Genomic DNA, 6,900 nt, shown 5'->3' with positions numbered 1-6,900 from the left:
GGTGCCCAGACCAGGACTTCCTAATGCTCCCCCCACCCCCAGGCCAGGCCTGTCATCTGTGGGACCTAGTACGTACCCTGTGGGGCCCGGCACAAAACGAGAGCATGTGCCCCTTTCAAAAGGCTGGGAAAATGCCCCAAAATGTATGAGAGCATGAGATGAGCTTCCTCTTCCTCCGTGGTTCCCCATTTGTCATGGTGTTTTTATTTATTTATTTATTTTTATTTTTAAATTTATTTTTAATGTTTTTATTTATTTTTGAGACAGAGACGGAGGCAGAGCATGAGCAGGGGAGGGGCAGAGAAAGAGGGAGACACAGAATCCGAAGCAGGCTCTAGGCTCCGAGCTGTCGGCACAGAACCCGACGTGGGGCTCGAACTCACGAACCATGAGATCGTGACCTGAGCCGAAGTCGGACACCCAACCGACTGAGCCCCCCAGGCACCCCTGTCATGGTGTTTTTAATGGCCATTTAATGTCATTCCAGTAAAGAAAAGTGCAAAGTAATGGCACACATTGTCCCGGTCACCGTCATGCTGGGCGATGCCAGGCTGCACCCTAAATACAGACAGAAGCACTGAGGTCGCTCAGTCCACACAGGGCCGCCGGCACAGGCTCCTGGGTTTGGTTATTAGCAAGAGAGCACAGACTATCTCCGTCCGGGAAGCAGGAAGCCGGCGGGGGAGGGCCTGGGTGCGGGCCTGGCGCCCGGGGGTCCCTCCCCTTGCCCAGACCAGCAGGGTTTCGGTGGGAGGGCTGGGCTGCCGAGGACGCCAGTGAGCGGGGGTGCGGTGGCTCTGTCGGCGGGTGATGCTTCTCACAACACGTTTGAAGGGGTCTCCGGTTCTCAGGGAAACGTGGCCCCTGGAGGCTGTCGGTGCCCCCCACCCCTCACCGCTGCCTCGCAGGAGACACGCCTGTGCTCGCTTTGGGGCTCCCGCATCATCGGCCCCCACATCTGCTCACAGGGCTTCCTGGACTCAGCCTACAAGGCTCACGGCACAGCTGGAGACGCACATAGGGCACCTGTCTCCTCGACTCTCGCACACGCTCCATTGTCCCACGCACAAACACAAATGGAAAGATGAATTTACTCAGAATTTCATGACAACGGTAAACCACGGGCTCTTCTGAGCATGGGCCCCCCCCTGGCTGCTCCTCCGTGAAGCCAGCCCTGTCTCTTGGTGACTTTTGCTAAAATACCTGTTTTGGCTGGTGGGTTGGGGGCCCGGCTGGCAAAGCAGGGGCCTGGGGCTGGAGGAGGGGCTCCCGCTGGACCCCGGGAAGTCCCTTAGAGCTGGGTGTTGGGGCCCCTAGCTGGTGGGTGTGCCCCATCCTATCGGATCCCCTGCTCCTAGTGCAGCAGCCACAGCCACCAAAACACGAGACTGTTTGTGCCTCTCCCATTTGTGGACAGACTGGGCATGAGCCCCGTCTCCCCTGCTCTGCGGCTCCGGGCCCCCACCTCTGTTCCTCGGCTCCTTGAAGAAACCAAGCCTACCTGGCTTCTGCCTGCCTAGTGGGCCCATCTTCCCCACCCATCTCAGAGAGCTCCGTCTCCTCCTCCTGGAAGCCTCCCTGGCCCTCTCCTTCCTCCAGCTGGCTCCTACGTGCCCAGGGCCCCCCAGACTTACATGCTGTTGTCTCTTCCTGCAAGGGCTCGTGTGCCCTTGTGGCCTTGATATCTAGCACCCTGTCTGGAACATCACTAGAGCCCTCTTCAGGAGGGTGGATGACTACGGATAGGAAGAGATAGATAAGGATGGACGGGAGGACAAACGGACAGACGGATGGATGGGCAGGCGGGCGGGTGGGTAGGTGGATGGATGTGTGGGTGACTGGACCAGTAGGTGGGTCGGTGGGTGCGTGTAACCTGGACGACAGTCCCCTCCCAGTGGAGTCTCAACTCCTAACTCTCTTAGCCTCATCTTGTGGGTCCTGTATCAGCCCAGAGCTTTCAGAGATGAGAATCAGGAGGCGCAGCCCGGACAGGGGACCTGGGCGGCCGCACCCTAAGGACTCTCTCTGTGCCTCCACCTGGTGACCTAGTCAGGAGTCAACGCCCAGAGCCAAGCGGAGTCTGCTGGCCAAGGCCTGGGCTGCCAGGGGGGTGGAGCCCGGCGGCCGGGTTTCCCCGTGGGGACGGAGCCCACAGAGCTGCGTCGGCCAAGAATTACGCGTGGCCCCTGCTAGTCTCGTGGCACAGAGCCCACCGCTCAGGAGTGGGGTGTGCTGGGGAGCAGTCTGCCCCCTGATAGCCCCCCACAAGGCCGTGTTCGCATCTCCACCTGGCAAAACCATGCAGAACTAGTGGGGATACAGAGGAAGACCCCAGGGTCCCAGGGTTCTCTTTGGCGGGGGGGGGGGGGGGGTTGGGGGGGGAGGCACAGTGGCAGGGCTGGAGGCGGGGCAGGGGCCACACGACATCGTTTTTGCTCGGAAGGTCCACTGAAAGCTTCCCAAACGCGGTCTATGCCACTTCATAGAAGATTGCAAGCTCCTCCCTTGTGCACAAAAGACCCTCTTTATTTCAGGCGGCAGCTGCGAAGGGAACGGCTCCCTCCTCTAGAGGGGACCTGGTGAAAGCCGACCCTTGTCCCCAGGTGTCCCGTGAGACCTCAGCTACAACATCAAAGAAGAGCTCAGTTTGAGAAACAAAAATGGACTTAACTCGTAAAAGACACAATTAGCCCAGTCACTCGTCCCTTCCAAATGGAAGGTCACCTGCCAAGGGACAGCCCCTCCCCCCAGGTGTGCCCCCCGCCCCCCCAGGAAGCTACCCCCAGGAGCAGGTGGAGAGGAGGATGTGGTGCCCACGGTAGCCCTTCCGCCAGGGAATTCACACTCCCCCCCGGACGACAGCCCCCCTTCACAGTGGCCGGCTGGTTCCACGTCCGCAGGTGAGCCCTGGGAGTCAGCCCCCCGGCAGGGGCCGATTATGGGAACTCCTTCCGGGAGGAGACGTCCTCCGGCCAGGGCCTGGACGCCCAGCACAGCCCTGCAGAGGGCAGCTCGTGAACAAAGACCAGGTAAGGACATAAATCAGCCTCCAGATCACATTTCCTGCTCTGAAAGGTTCTGTAAAACATGGGAGAAAATTGACCTGTCAGGGGGGATAGATGGGCCGCGATAGTGGCCACCATCTGGGGGCCCGTTCTCCATCCTTGGGGGGTCCCACCTGCACTGGCCGCCCTCGTCCTGCCAGGGGCTGGGCTTCTGTGGCCTGGGCAGCCCCTGGGCAGAAGCCAGGGAGGGGAAGGGGTGGCCCATCTACCAGGCCACCCCGGTGGCGGTGGGAGGGGAGGGGTTGGCTCCTCACCCCTACCCCCGGCACACCCTGAGAGAGGAGGCCCACTGCCTGAGCCGTCAGGCTATAAAACGGATGGAGACCAGAGACGGTGTCGGCAGACAGCTAGAGTACCTTTTAAAAAATGTAATCTCTTTTTATGTCCCCTCCCCCTCCCCCCAACCTCCCAGTGACCCCTCCCCCTTCCTGCAGCACAGGCTGGCAATGACCTTGATGCCTGGACCTTGGCGTGGGACAGCCAGAGCCCTCAAGGACGCCCTCATCACCTTGGGGGGTTCTGTGGTGGAAACAGGACGTGGGGCTGGAGTGGGCAGGGGCAGGGGGAGCACAGAGCCCGAGCAAGCTACGGCCCCGTGGCCACGCGCCACCCCTGCTGTGGTGACCCCAGCACCTGCAACTCCCACAGGCCGGGGCTGAGATGGGACCAGCCTTGGGAGGCCTGGACACCCCAGACCTCGGCGTGCGGCCGCCTCTACTGTCCCCCCACGGTCCTCGGGGTGTTGGGGGCTCCTGGTCTCCTGGGAGCTGGGCCTCCTACACAGTTACAGCAGTAACTGTTGTCTGAAGCCCCGGCTTTGGCTCCGGAGAGCTCCAGGGCTCACCCGGGCTTGGGCCGCCCATCTGGCCCTTTCTGGTGCCAGACCATGGCCACAGAGCCCCCAGGGTCTGACGGCCCCCCTCTGAGGGGAAAAGCCAAGAAAAATTGAGGGAGGGCCCTGGAGCCGAGCAGGAGGGAGAAGACAGGCGGAATCAGGTCCAGCAACAAGCTACTGAAAGGCGCAAACACCCCACCTCCAGGGGCGCAGCGCCCAGGCTGCGGGGCCAGGATCGTGGACTCGGGGGCCGCAGCCTGCATGGCTCTCGGTGGGGTGACCAGGTGTCAGAGAGGCAGCCGCTGGAGAAGGCCAGGGAGCAGGTCAGGGTGTGGGGAGGGGGCGTGCGGGAGCCAGGGGTCCGTGCAGGCGGGGACTGTCAGGTGAGGCACTTGTCCTCTGTCCGCTTCGGCGAGGACAGGCTGCTGGGGGCAGGATGGGAGGGGATGCATAGGTGGAGAGATACCCAGAGACGGAGAGAGACACAAGGAGAGAATGTGGGGACCAAGGCCCCACAACACAGAGCGTGCAGGCCACACGGCTGTGGGGCTGCCCGGGGACGTCGCCCCCCTTCTCAGCTGGACCAGAGGCTCCGGGGACTGGGGCCCTGGACTCACCACACAGGGGATAAGGGGCTAAGAACAGGGAAGGTGACCTCTGAATTCAGGCCTCACTCAGGCACTGCCCTCTCCCGGGTCCCCACTGGCTGCCCAGGCACCACTGGCCCTGAGACTGGCCCAGCCCAGCACCTCGGCTCTGACACTGTGTGGCTGGCTGACAGCTGAAGGGTCTCCACACCCTTCCAGAATCCCCTCTGGAACAATGGCCCTTTCAGGCCACTTGCTGGCAAGGGTAGGCCTGGCTGGAGGCCTGTGGCCTGGCAGTGAGCAGACAGATGACTGATAAGGAAAACAGGGCAAGGAGACACCCAGATCCAGTCCCAAGGGAGGTGGGGTCCCCCAGTTCCCCAGCTCCCGGGGATGCCGGGCCCTGGGGGATGGAGGGCTGCTAGGCAAGGCCGGCTCATCCTCTCCCTCTGAGCCGTTCTCCATCCTTAGGGCTTGGGGGGCAGAGAGGAGGTCCCTGAGGGCTGCGGTGGGGGCACAGTGAGCCTGAGTGGCCGATGTGGTGGTCAAAGGGCACGTGTGGGGAGCTCGTGGACGGGCAGGGCTGCGGGTGTGGGTGGGATGCCCCCACCACCTCACAAAACCCTCTTTGCAGGCTCTCCCCTAGCACTCGCCTGCCCACCTCACCCCTGCACTCCCATCGCCTGGACGCTGCCTCCCCTGGGAACGCCCACCTCTCGCTGTGGCCCCAGCTTTGGGCACCAACTCTCCACCCTGGGATTCTCCAGCCTCAGCCCTCACCTGCGCATGCACTTCTGGGTCCAAGAGCACACACGGCCCCGGCCTCAGGCTCCCCGGGGCGTGGGGGTGGACAGTGGGAACGGTGTAGACGCCTCCTCTTACACACGCACACACTCGTGCACACATATGTCCGTGCACACGTTCCCTCCCACCCTGTGGATCCCTTACCCCAGGCTCTCAAATGGGGGGCTGAGAGTGGTCTGTCTGGCAGCCGCACGGGCACAGCGAGTTTGGGGTGCTTGTAGACGATGGAAGTTACGAGAGGCTAAAGTTCACACCAGTGTCCCCACGGTGCCAGGTGTCATCACCCCCTCCTCCCTCCAGGTCACCAGGGCGCATCTCTGTCTCTGCACCTTCTCCCTCCTCCCTCGTTGCTGCTGTCCCCACGGCCCCTGGCCAGTTCGGGAAACCTACGGGGGCCAGTCCTTAGAGCCTGTCCTGAGCGGGTCCCCTCGCTGCCTGGGTCTCATACCCCAAATGGCAGACAGGGGTTGATTATTTGGGGCTCTTGTCTGAGTTGTCTAACCCTTCACTGTACCAGCCCTAGAGGGGCCCTGGATTGTGCCTCAGGGTGTCTCCCACAGCTTAGCCTGAGTCTCTGCTGGTTTCGTATTCTCTGGCCTGGGGCCTGGCCCTGTGTCCCCGGACGTCTTGCCTAGTTACATCCTGTCTGGCGGGCCCCCCCCCCCCCTCCCGTGCCCCAGCCTGCCTCCTCCTCCAGTCTCCACCTGAAATCTTTGATATTAAGAGCTAGATCCCGGTTGGCCCAGACACAGGCTTAAGTAGGGCAGGCCTCGGCTCCCTGGGGGCAGGTGGCAGAAAAGCAGGTTACAGCCAGCGAGCAGAACCCATCAGGAAGCGAGGGTGGAGGGTGGAGGGTGGAGGGTGGGTGGGCTCTGGGCGGTACGCGGGGCGGGGTTTTCAGGGCCTCCCCAGTCCCCCTGGGCAAACAGAAGGGCAGTCCACGGTTGGACAACCACTTGCCCAAGGTCACTTAGGGTCCCCACGTTCAGGGACACTGCAAAGGGCTACCTGAGGGACAGGCATCGAATATATCCCCATTTAGTCCCCGGTTTTGATGGTGATTTTTTTTTAAAGGGACTTTATTTTTCTATTTCTCAAAAAAACTAACTTTTCCAACTTGAATGAGACAGAGAAAGCTCCTGGAGCCAGCGAGGTTGGGTGCCCACTGTGGAACTGTCCACGAAGGGCCACCTGCTGGGGGAGGTGGAACAGTGAACACAAATGCAGGGGTTGGGGGCAGAGGGGGCTGGGAGGCTGAGACCACCGGGTCCAGGGGGCTGGTGGCACCCTCTGGCTGTTCCTGGTACAGCACATCGGGGGAGCCTGCGGATTGGGGGACCCCTGTTTTGCAGGACTGGGAGCTGGATGCCCTGTCCACCCCCGCCTCACAGCTGACCCCAGCCCCCCAGCCCCCCTGGAGCCGGACAGCACCATGGCTCCCCCTCCGCAGACACACCTCTCTCTCCCACAAAATAATTTAATGCAACTTAATGGCTTGAAGTTGATGTAAAAATTACAGGCGTGTGGGGGTGGGGTGGGGTGGGGGCCTCGTAAGAAATCTTTTTGAAAATATAATTGAGTTAATGGAGCCATAACTGTGTCTCGTTTT

This window comes from Neofelis nebulosa, chromosome 16 (genome assembly GCF_028018385.1).
Source record: "Neofelis nebulosa isolate mNeoNeb1 chromosome 16, mNeoNeb1.pri, whole genome shotgun sequence".
Lineage (NCBI taxonomy): Eukaryota > Metazoa > Chordata > Mammalia > Carnivora > Felidae > Neofelis > Neofelis nebulosa.
The sequence above is the reverse complement of the archived record's forward strand: the minus strand, read 5'-3'. Positions refer to the sequence as shown.